Source organism: Gopherus flavomarginatus, chromosome 4, assembly GCF_025201925.1.
Source record: "Gopherus flavomarginatus isolate rGopFla2 chromosome 4, rGopFla2.mat.asm, whole genome shotgun sequence".
NCBI lineage: Eukaryota > Metazoa > Chordata > Testudines > Testudinidae > Gopherus > Gopherus flavomarginatus.
The window spans coordinates 48,108,974-48,121,166 of NC_066620.1; the positions used below are offsets into that span (position 1 = coordinate 48,108,974).

Consider the following 12,193-nt stretch of genomic DNA (forward strand, 5'->3'; position numbering starts at 1 on the left):
GATCATGTAAAATTTTCTGCTTCGTTTCTCAAGGATTATCCCACACAATTCCACCCAAGCTCTGGTTTATCTTCTTTATAGTGTTGCTCCTTCCTTTTATCATTTTCAACCTAATTTGATTTATGGTTATGAAAAGCAGCTAGCAGACCAGTAAAGTGCTTACAGCCCTTGCACATCATCAGAAGAGCTAAACTTAAAAAGCCATTTGACTCTGATCATCATCTTGCTACTCTCCTTTCAAATCTACGTCAGTGTTAGCAACCAGTATTTCCTGAATGACTAGTGATGAATGACTAGTGATGAATGACTAGTAAATGACTATGCTCAAGTTGTGTTTTCTCAAGATAGCAGCTGGAACAGCCATGTCTGATTTGAAGGAGGGATGCAAGATAGGAATCAGATTAATGCAATTTCAAGATCCTCTCTCTCATGATCTGTGTTGCGTTATGTAGCATTGGACCTCTGCAAGGTATACAGCATACATTCCTATCCCTGACAGTTTATGAGATATTGACTTAGCAAGGTGCAGAAAATACTGCCAGAGCAAGAGAGGCCAGTGACAGTTTAAGACTGACATACACAGCAAGGCCTGGATAGTGGGCTAGTGTATTTTCCTTCACTACTTTACACAGGTGTCAAGCACTGCTCACAGAGTGAGTATTAGCACTGAAAAACTGTTAGTGAGTAGTCTACATTTTACTGCATGTCAATTGTTTGAAGGCAGCAATGATGTTATGCAGATATTAATCTTATCAGCTTATAAACCTAGGTGTTATGGCTTTTTTGTGACTAAAGTCCTGATTCTGCACGAGCCTGTTGTTGGGTAAAAAAAAAAGTTGAGCTAATCCTTCACAAAGTACCAATGAGTATCTGATATGAGAAACTGGGCGCAAATTATCAACATGACAATTTCGGTATGTTTATAAAAATTATATTTATGTGAAGTGACGAGTGTTCACAGATATCCATTTGTAGAAATAATTTGTTTTACAAAGCACCCTGTACAATCAATTTATCAAAACAATTTACATAAAGATATTTTTTAAATGTTTTGCTTTTTCCACTGTGCCTCATAAGTTTAACGTTTGCACAGCATTCTAGACGCATAGTATAGGTGACTGTTTGCTATTACCGTAGCACCTAGGAGCCCTCGTCATGGACCTGCACCCCACTGTGTTAGGCGCTGTAGAAATAGAGTAAAAAGACGATTGCCTACCCAAAGAGCTTACAGAAGAAGGAGAGTGATAAAAAAAAGAAAAAGGTAGAGGGTTTATTTGTTTTTTTCACCACAATGGATGACTTAGTATGGGCATTGATACAAGATACAGCAGCCCAGCAGGAGGCTACCCGTGTCCAAGCAGCTGCCCAACAGGAGGCAGTGCGGCTGCAGCAAGAGACTAATCGCCTGCTGATGGACCAGACTTCTCAAGACTGAGCTATCTTGTGAGAACTGGTGAACCAGGTAAAGACCTTACAGAGCTGAACCGCGGCCATGATAGGACGCAGATCGTACGGGCCAGCCATTGGCTGCAAAAAATGATCCGGGAGGATGATGTAGAGGCATACCTTCTGGCCTTTGAGAGGACAGCCCTATGGGAGGCCTGGCCTCGAGATCAGTGGTCTGACATCCTTGCCCCATTCCTGTGTGGGGAGGCCCAGAAGGCTTACTATGATCTGCCTGAAGAGGCTGCAGCTGACTACCCCCAGCTGAAAGCAGAGATCCTGACCAGATCTGGGGTAACGACTGCAGTGCGGGCCCCAGCGGTATCAACGATAGGTGGAGGTACCAGGCAAATTAAAACCCCGCGGTCCCAATTGTATGACCTCATCCATCTCGCACAAAAGTGGTTGCGAATGGGAGTCCCGGAGTCCAGAAGAGATAGTAGAGGTTTTGGTCCTTGACTAATACATGAGGGGACTACCGCCAGACCTTCGTGCCTGGGTAAGCCAGAACGAACCCTCCACCTATGATGAGGTTGTTGCACTGGTAGAAAGGCGAAGGACAACGAGGGAGCTGACCCGGCCAGTTAAGGAAGAGGCTCCCCGGGTTAAACTAGCAGCACTAAGCCCTAGAGCTCAAGGGACGGGGCCACTAGGCGAGCCCAGGTGGAAAAAGAGAGGGGCTGAAGGCTCACCAGAAGCCACAAAGAGTCAGAGCACTGAGAGAGAAGAGGATCATGCTAGATTGCCCAAACCAAGAGACCGGGGAATTGCCTAGGGCTCGATACAGATGTTATAAACTGCAGGGAGTGGGGACATATAGCTGCACAGTGTCCCAATGCTGAGGACGCTGATGCAGTGTAACCTGGGGAACTGGGCAGATGCTCCCTAATCCACCTGTGTGGGGGCTCACTAACCCCACATATGTACACCAGACCAGTAAAGCTACATGGGGTCAAGACCATGGCACTGATTGATTCGGGGAGTGCTATCGTGCTTGTCTCAGGGAAGCTTGTGAAGTGTAGTCAGCTGCTGCGGGCTAAGCGTATGGGGATAACATGCGTCCATGGGGCAGTTGGTTATTACCCTACCATCCCAGTAAAACTAGAAGTTCAGGGGAACACTACTGAGGTAGCAGCAGGTGTAGTCCCTAAACTCCCATACCTGGTGCTCATAGCGAGGGACTTCCCAGGGTTTGGAAACTTACTCTCAGTAGGAGAATTGGAGGAAAAGGGGAACCCTGAAGTTAGTGAGGCCTCCATAGTAGATTGTCAACCCACAGTTTTCTCTGAAATATCCCCAGATTTATTTTCCATTCCCAGACAGGGTTGAAAGTCAAAAAGGGAAAAGAGGGCAGCTAAGGCCTTGGGAACCCGAATACTGACTCAAAGCCAGAGGGTCGCTCTCATAGGTAGGAGGTCCCGAAAAGCTGAAAAGGAGGCCACCCAGGAGGGAGAAGCACCCGAGTCTGACCCCCACCCTAAAGCTTCTGAGCCAGTAGAGGCAACAGAGACTAGGCCCCTAGATGTCGGGCAGATTAGCCCCAGGAGAGGAAATTTTGGGCAGGACCAGGCCGAAGACCCAAGGTATGACAACATTAGGAAGGAGGTGACTGAAATAGATGGGGTCCCCGTGGAAGGGAAAATCGAGGGACCAGGACCTTACTTCATAATGAAGAAGCATCTCTTATACCGGGTTGCACCAGTATAGGGGCAGAAGATACAGCAGATCCTAGTATCTTAAAAACACCAGAACGCAATGGTGTCCCTATCTTCTTTTTCTGGAAGCTGGGAATGGGCAAGGGATGGATCACTTGATGATTACCTGTTCTATTCATTCCCTCTGAAGCACCTGGCATTGGCCACTGTCGGAAGACAAGATATTGGGCTAGATGGACCTTTGGTCTGACCCAGTATGGCCATTCTTATTTTCAGATGTTCTCATCACAGGGTCTTCAGCTATGCTGGTTTCAAGCAAAGTTTCTCTGGAAATATCATTAGCTACTACTACAGGTGAAATGTCAGTACTACTGCACAAATCGTTTTCCTGACTTAAACCATGACACGACAGATTCATGCTTGCTGCACTGAGAGGATGACCAGAGGCCTGGAGAAGCTACCTTGCAAGAAGAGACTTAAGGAGCTTGGCTTGTGTAACCTAACCAAATGAAGGCCGAGGGGAGATCCAGTTGCTCTCTATTAGTAAATCAGAGGGATAAACATCCGGGAGGGAGAGCAGTTATTTAAGTTAGGGACAATATTGGCACTAGAACAAATGAGTATAAACTGGCCATCAATAAGTTTAGGCTTGAAATTAGATGAAGGTTTATAACCATCAAAGTAGAGCCCTGCAGGGGGACTGGGATCCCATAGGACTCACTGCCATAATAACGGGAGTGGGTCAAATGTTTTGTTATGGATGGGAGTGGATGGGCAAAAAAATCAGACTGTGGAATTTTGTGGGAAAACATTAAATCTCTCATCAGTTGGTCATAAATAGAATTTCAGCAGTTTAAAGCAAGTTTTTCTTTTTTATTAAATAAAGGTTTTAATACTAAAATTTAAGCCAGAGATTGAACGAGATTAATGGCTATTATAAGAGGTGTTAAAGTATTTTTTTACATGGTTAAAAAGCAAGATTTGTTTTATTCTTTTAGTGGTAAAAATTGTATCTGAATTCCATTTATATATATATATAAAACATATTAACCAAGTGTGGTGGGGTTTTTTTGTTTGTTTGTTTTTTGTTTTTTGTGTTTTTTTTAATAGCCCGGGGGAATCTGTCTTTCTTGTGGGATTTGCAGACTCTTGTGTTTTTTTGCGGATGGGAGTGGGATAAATATAAAAGAAACAATGCAAGAGCAGGTGGAAGTAGATATTGCAGGGCAGGATGGGAGTGGGATTAAACAAATAGTCCCCCATAGGGCTTTACATCAGATAAGTGAAGTTTTGGAACATCTTTCCAAGGAGCATAGTGGGGGACAAAAATCCTAACTTGTTTTGAGACTGAGCTTGCTGAATTCATGGAGGAGATGGTATGATGTGAGTGCCTACAATGGCATATGGCCCACCTGCAACTACTGTTAACAAATATCTCCAACAGCACTAGATGTGGAGGGCTACGAGTTACTAGAGAGAATTCTTTTCCAGGTGTCTAGCTAAGGGGTGGGCAAACTTTTTGGCCCAAGGGCCACATTGGAGTTCAAAATTGTATGGAGGGCGGGTACGGAAGGCTATGCCTCCCCAGATAGCATGGCCCCTGCCCCTATCTACCCCTCCCACTTCCTGCCCCCTGACTACCCCCCCCATAATCCCCGACCCATCTAAACCCCCTGCTCCTTTTCCCCTGACCGCCCCCTCTAGTGACCCCCTACACTAAATGCCCCCCCCGCTCCCTGTCCCCTGACCCCTATCCACACCCCTGTCCTCTGACAGGTCCCCCGGGACTCCCACTCCCTATCCAAGCGCTACCTGTCCCCTGACCACCCCGACCCGTATCCACACACCCGCGGCGTGACTGGCTGCGGCGAATGAGGGGGTGGGAGGCAGTCAGGGAACAGGGAGCACTGGATGGAGTGGATACTCAGGGGGAGGGGTGTCAGGGGAGGAGAAGTGGGGGAAGTGGCGGAGCTCGCCTTCCCAGCCAAGAGCTCAGGTGGGTAGGAGAGGACGGTCTTGTGGGCCGGATGTGACTGCAGGCCATAGTTTGCCCACCCGTGGTAGAGATCAACCTCCCTGAGCCACCCGCTGCTGCCCTTACTTCAGCTGCATGTGTAAGCATGGCCCATAGTGGGCTGCCTATGCTCACAGGGAGCATGCTGTGCTGGGCCAGCCTGCACAGAGCACTGGCCAGTAGGAGAAGATTTGCGGCGGGCACTCTATAGCAAGTGCCAGCAGGTCATTGTTTCTCAAGCCCCCTCATGTACACTCCCCCTTGAAAAACTGTTTGTTTGTGTGCAGATCTCTTTCTTCAGCATCTTTTAACTCCTGCTGCACTGTTTTTTCTTGTGAGTGTTATTAACTGTTATAAGAAAACTTCTTTCTTTGAAGCAAATGGCGAGCAATTTGACCTGCTGATAGGATGTTATCTCTTTTTCTGGTGCCACTTTGGATGACTTGGGATCCATATCTAGTTGGCAGCCGGTATCAAGCGGAGTGCCCCAAGTAGCGGTCCTGGGCCCGGTTTTGTTCAATAGCTTCATTAATGATCTGGAGGATGGCGTGGATTGCACTGTCAGCAAGATTGCAGATGATACTAAACTAGGAGGGGTGGTAGATACGCTGGAGGGCAGGGATACGATACAGAGGGACCTAGACAAATTACAGGATTGAGCCAAAAGAAACCCAGTGAGGTTCAGCAAGGACAAGTGCAGAGTCCTGCACTTAGGATGGAAGAATCCCATGCACTGCTACAGACTAGGGACCGAACAGCTAGGCAGCAGTTCTGCAGAAAAGGACCTAGGGGTTACAATGGATGAGAAGTTGGATATGAGTCAAGAGTGTGCCCTTGTTGCCAAGAAGGCTAACAGCATTTTGGGCTGTATAAGTAGGGGCATTGCCAGCAGATGGAGGGATGTGATCATTCCCCTCTATTCGACATTGTTGAGGCCTCATCTGGAGTACTGTGTTCAGTTTTGGGCCCCACACTACAAAAAGGATGTGGAAAAATTGGAAAGAGTCCAGCAGAGGGCAACAAAAATTATTAGGGAGCTGGAGCACATGACTTATGAGGAGAGTCTGAGGGAACTGGGATTGTTTAGTCTGCAGAAGAGAAGAATGAGGGGTGGGGGGATTTGATAGCTGCTTTCAACTACCTGATAGGGGGTTCCAAAGAATCATAGAATCATAGACTTCAAGGTCAGAAGGGACCATTATGAGCATCTAGTCTGACCTCCTGCACAATGCAGGCCACACAATCTCACCCACTCACTCCTATATTGAACCTGTGTCTGAGCCATTGAAGTCCTCAAATCATGGTTTAAAGACTTCAAGGTGCAGAGAATCTTCCAGCAAGTGACCCATGCCCCATGCTGTGGAGGAAGGTGAAAACCCCCAGGGCTTCTGCCAAATTGCCCTGGAGGAAAATTCCTTCCTGACCCCAAATATGGCGATCAGCCTACCCCTGAGCACGTGGGCAAGACTCACCAGCCAGACACCCAGGAAGAATTCTCTGTAGTAACCTAGATCCCACCCCATCTAACATCCCTTCACAAGCCACTGGGCATGTATACCATTAGTAGTCAAAGATGAATTAATTGCCAACATTAGGCTATCCCATAATAACCATCCCCTCCATAAACTTATCAATCTTAGTCTTGAAGCCAGATATGTCTTTTGCTCCCACTACTCCGCTTGGAAGGCTGTTCCAGAACTTCACTCCTCTAATGGTTAGATACTTTCGTCTAATTTCAACTCTAAACTTCCTAGTGTCCAGTTTATAGCCATTTGTTCTTATGTCCACATTGGTACTGAGATTAAATAATTCCTCTCCATCCCTGGTATTTATTCCTCTGATATATTTATAGAGAACAATCATATCTCCCCTCAGCCTTCTTTTGGTTAAGCTAAACAAGCCAAGCTCTTTGAGTCTCCTTTCATAAGACAGGTTTTCCATTCCACGGATCATCCTAATAGCCCTTCTCTGAACCTGTTCCAGTTTAAATTCCTCCTTCTTAAACATGGGAGACCAGAACTGCACACAGTATTCCAGATGAGGTCTCACCAATGCCTTGTACAATGGTACTAACGCCTCCTTATCTCTGCTGGAAATATCTCGCCTGATGCATCCTAAAACCGCATTAGCTTTTTTCATGGCCATATCACATTGGTGGATCATAGTCATCCTATGATCAACCAATACTCCGAGGTCCTTCTCCTTCTCTCTTACTTCCAGCTGATGCCTCTCCATCTTATAACAATCGTTCTTGTTATTAATTCCTAAATGCATGACCTTGCTCTTTTCACTATTACATTTCATCCTATTACTATTATTCCAGTTTACAAGGTCATCCAGATCTTCCTGTATGATATCCCGGTCCTTCTCTGTATTGGCAATACCTCCCAGCTTTGTGTCATCCGCAAACTTTATTAGCACATTCCCACTTTTTCTGCCAAGGTCAGTAATAAAAAGATTAAATAAGATTGGTCCCCAAACCGATCCTTGCGGAACTCCACTAGTAACCTCCCACCAGCCTGACAATTCACCTTTCAGTACGACCCGTTGTACTCTCCCCTTTAACCAGTTCCTTATCCACTTTTCAGTTTTCATCTTGATCCCCATCTTTTCCAAATTAGCTAATAATTGCCCATGTGGAACCGTATCAAATGCCTTACTGAAATCCAGGTAAATTAGATCCACTGCATTTCCTTTGTCTAAAAAATCTGTTACCTTCTCAAAGAAGGAGATCAGGTTGGTTTGGCATGATCTACCTTTTGTAAAACCATGTTGTATTTTGTCCCAATTACCACTGACCTCAATGTTCTTGACTACTTTTCTTTTCAATTTTTTTCCAAGACCTTGCATACTACAGATGTCAAACTGACAGGCCTGTAGTTGCCCGGATCATTTCCTCCCTACCCCTGTTTCTTAAAGATAGGAACTATGTTAGTAATTCTCCAGTCATACGGTACACCCCTGTGTTTACAGATTCATTCAAAATTCTTGCTAATGGGCTTGCAATCTCATGTGCCAGTTCCTTTAATATTCTTGGATGAAGATTATCTGGGTCTCTCGATTTCGTCCCATTAAGCTGTTTGAGTTTGGCTTCTACCTCAGATGCGGTAATATCTAGCTCCATATCCTCATTCTTCTCTGGCATCCTACCAATATCCCTAAGCTCCTCATTAGCCTCATTAAAGACTGAGGCAAAGTATTTGTTTAGATATTGGGCCATGCCTAGATTATCCTTAACCTCCACTCCATCCTCAGTGTTTAGCAGTCCCACTTCTTCTGTCTTTGTTTTCTTCTTATTTATATGGCTATAGAACCTTTTACTACTGGTTTTAATTCCCTTTGCAAGGTCCAACTCTACATGGCTTTTGGCCTTTCTACCTTTATCCCTACATGTTCTGACCTCAATAAGGTAGCTTTCCTTGCTGATCACTCCCATCTTCCACTCCTTGTAGGCTTTCTGCTTTTTCTTAATGACCTCTCTGAGATGCTTGCTCATTCAGCTTGGTCTACAACTCCCGCCTATGAATTTTTCCCCCTTTTTTGGGATACAGGCTTCTGATACTTTCTGCAACTTTGACTTGAAGTAATTCCAGGCTTCCTCCACCTTTAGATTCACAAGTTCTTCAGTCCAATCCACTTCCCTAACTAATTTCCTTCATTCTTTAAAGTTAGCCCTTTTGGAATCAAAAACCCTAGTCCCAGATCTATTTTTGTTTATCCTTCCATTTAGTTTAAACTGAATTAGCTCACGATCGCTCGAACCAAGGTTGTCCCCTACAACCATTTCTTCTATGAGGTCCTCAACTGCTCACCAAAACCAAATCTAAAATGGCATTCCCCTCTTGTTGGTTCAGCAACTACTTGGTGAAGGAATCCATCGGCTATCGCATCTAGGAAAATCTGAACCCTATTATTATTACTAGCACTTGTCCTCCAGTCTATATCTGGGAAGTTAAAGTCTCCCATGATCACACAATTCCCATTAGTATTTACTTTATTAAATACATTAAAAAGGTCTCTATCCATATCCAAATCAGATCCCAGTGGTCTATAGCACACTCCAAGCACTATCTCACAGGAGGCTCTAGTAACTTCCTTCCTCAATGTGATTTTTGCCCAGACAGACTCTGTCTTATCCATTCCATCCCCTCTTATTTCTTTACAGTCTACCTCATCATTGATATACAATTCTGCTCCACCACCTTTGCCTTTATTTCTGTTTTTCCTAAACAGCATATACCCTTCAATACCTGTACTCCAGTCATGACTACTATTCCACCATGTTTCTGTTATCCGTATAATATCTGGTTTCAGTTCCTGCACCAGTAACTCTAGTTCCTCCATTTTGTTCCCTAGGCTCCTCTCATTGGTGTATAAACATCTTAATTCTTGCTGTTTGGTTTCACTCACATTCTTTATCCGATTAGGCTGAGAGGTTCTACCGCCAGTATCACTTATTAGAATTGTATCGACAGTACCCTTCCTCCATATGTCCATTCTCCTACCCACGACAGTATCCTTTCTTGCTTTGTTTTCTTCCCCCTCTATGTTAAAATCCGATGTGGAGATTACCTGGACATCTCCCAACCATCTCCACCCCAATTCGTAGTTTAAAGTTCTCTTAATCAGTTGTGCCAACCTCCATCCTAAAAGTCTATTTCTCTCCCTGCTCGGGTGAAATCCATCCCGAGAGGATGGATCTAGATTGTTCTCAGTGGTAGCAGATGACAGAACAAGGAGTAATGGTCTCAAGTTGCAACGGGGAAGGTTTAGGTTGGATATTAGGAAAAACGTTTTTCACTAGCAGGGTGGTGAAGCACTGGAATGAGTTACTTAGGGAGGTGGTGGAATCACCTTCCTTAGATGTTTTTAAGGTCAGGCTTGACAAAGCCCTGGCTGGGATGGTTTAGATGGGAATTGATCCTGGTTTGAGCAGGGGGTTGGACTAGATGACCTCCTGAGGTCCCTTCCAACCCTGATATTTTATGATTCTATGACTTTCCAAAGTCTGTACAAATTGGTATGATTAGGATCAAGGTGCTGTTTATTAAATTGTTGAGGATTACACTTTAGATCTTCATGGAAAGCCTTCCAGAATATCTAGATGTTCCAGGATAGGACTCACTGGTAGAGCTGAGGACACAGCTAATCTAGGGCTTGTCTTCGCTAGGGTTTTATAACACATGTAACCCCAGCCCTGAGGTGTGGCTGAAGACTTCTCTCCGTTGCTTGGAGTGGCTTCTCACCTCAGGGATATGGGTCCTTTTGGGTTCGGCTGCTGGCCCGCACCTCAGCTCGCCTGTGGCTCCTCTCCCATCCCCAGCCTCTGCCCCTGGCCCCAGAGATGTACAGGGAGGCTTTGAAAGATCACTTTTTAACAGTGAGCCACAGTAATACATTGTGTACTATGCTCTAACAGGTCCTGCTGTTTTGGGGCCTGTTGGGAATTGAGTGGTGCTTGGTGTACATCTATAAATATTACACAGTCACCAATCATATTAGTTGTCATGCTGTACAGTAACAAATAGGTTACTCAGGTGTTCTATGGGTGCTGCAACAGCAGCAGATTCAGCTAACACAGACAGGTACTATTGTTGATATACAGTAGAACCTCAGAGTTATGAACACCAGAGTTATGAATTGACCAGGCAGCCACACACCTCATTTGGAACCAGAAGCACCCAATCCTGCAGCAGCAGAGCCCCCGCCTCCCCCCAAAAGGCAAATACAGTACGGTAGTGTGATAAACATAAACTACTTAAAACCAACCCCCGCCCCCACTAAAAGTGGAAAGCAACATTTTTCTTCCACATAGTGAAGTTTCAAAGCTGTATTAAGTCAATATTCAGCTGTAAACTTTTGAAAGAAGAACCATAACGTTTTGTTCAGAGCTACAAACATTTTGGAGTTAAGAACAACCTCCATTCCCTAGGTGCTCATAACGCTGAGGTTTTATGTAGTCACATTGGAAAGCGCAAGTTAAAATTCAGAACTCTCTTCCCTTGCTCCCCTAAAGGTTTAAACATGATGTTCTTAATGACTCTTCTTCAGCATGCTTGTGCACAGCATCCCTAGGAGCAACAGCCATGGTGAGTATAGCCTGCTAGGGGTGAGGGAATTGCTCGGTTGCATGAAACTGAGTTTATGGCGATGCTACTGAATACTGGCACCGTTTTCTACAGGTGGTGGTGATTTTTAGGTGATATCTCACTCCTGAGGTAACAAAGGTATAGAGAGCACAGCTGCTGCTGGCATTCTGAAGCCACCAATGTGTTGCTAGCCTGGGTACTGCAATGATGCCTGCCAAACTTATCACTGACTGGCATGGGAAGTATCCTACTATGGAGGAAGAAATAAGGCTTCCATCTCAAACCTTCGGCAGAGGATTAAAACTGTCATTGCGCTGTCTCAGGGGAATACAAGGAACCTTCCCTGTGTACATAAACAGACTGCTCCACTTAGCCCTTCTTGCCTAATTCTACAAGGGGAATGAAAAGCAGATAATACTATCTCTTGGTTGTATCGCTTCCTCTTCTAATATGAGTGAATTAATGAAAAGTCGATAGCTGTGCCCTGTTAAATTGGGAGCACCATAAGTACACCATTGTAATAGGAAAAACAAACACTTACCATCGGGCTTGCCTGTGCTCAACTGCTGGGACTGACTGGGCTGCGGTGGAATCTCAAACCGGTCTTGGTTCATGGCATAGCTGGATCCCACGGTTGCATGTTCTTCATCCTTCACTTCCCCTCCACCTCCTCCTCCTCACTGTTCACACCAGGGGCCTGTGGCTTGGGCTCCTCCTAGTTATCCACAATGGGGTGTGGGGTTGTCATAGCAGATTGACTGTTGGCCTCTCTGGCCTTCTGATATGCCTGATGTAGTTTCTTTGCTTTCACATAGCACTGCTGCTAGTCCCTGTTGCCCCTCTTCTCCTGCATCCCCCATGCAATCTGCTCAGAGGTGTCCACATTTCTGTGGCTGGTCCGTAGCTGTGCTTACACAGTCTCTTCTTTCCAGAGGCCCAGGAGATCCAATATGTCCAGTTTACTCCAAGCTGGAGCACATCTGGTCAGCATG

The 12,193-nt window shown here is 45.3% G+C and overlaps 1 protein-coding gene across 2 annotated transcripts in view; it reads right to left on the reverse strand.

Annotated features, from left to right (window-relative positions):
- Nucleotides 1-12,193, reverse strand: part of LOC127049469 (uncharacterized) — a 481,224-nt gene that overhangs the window by 63,943 nt on the left and 405,088 nt on the right. The window lies entirely within an intron of this gene.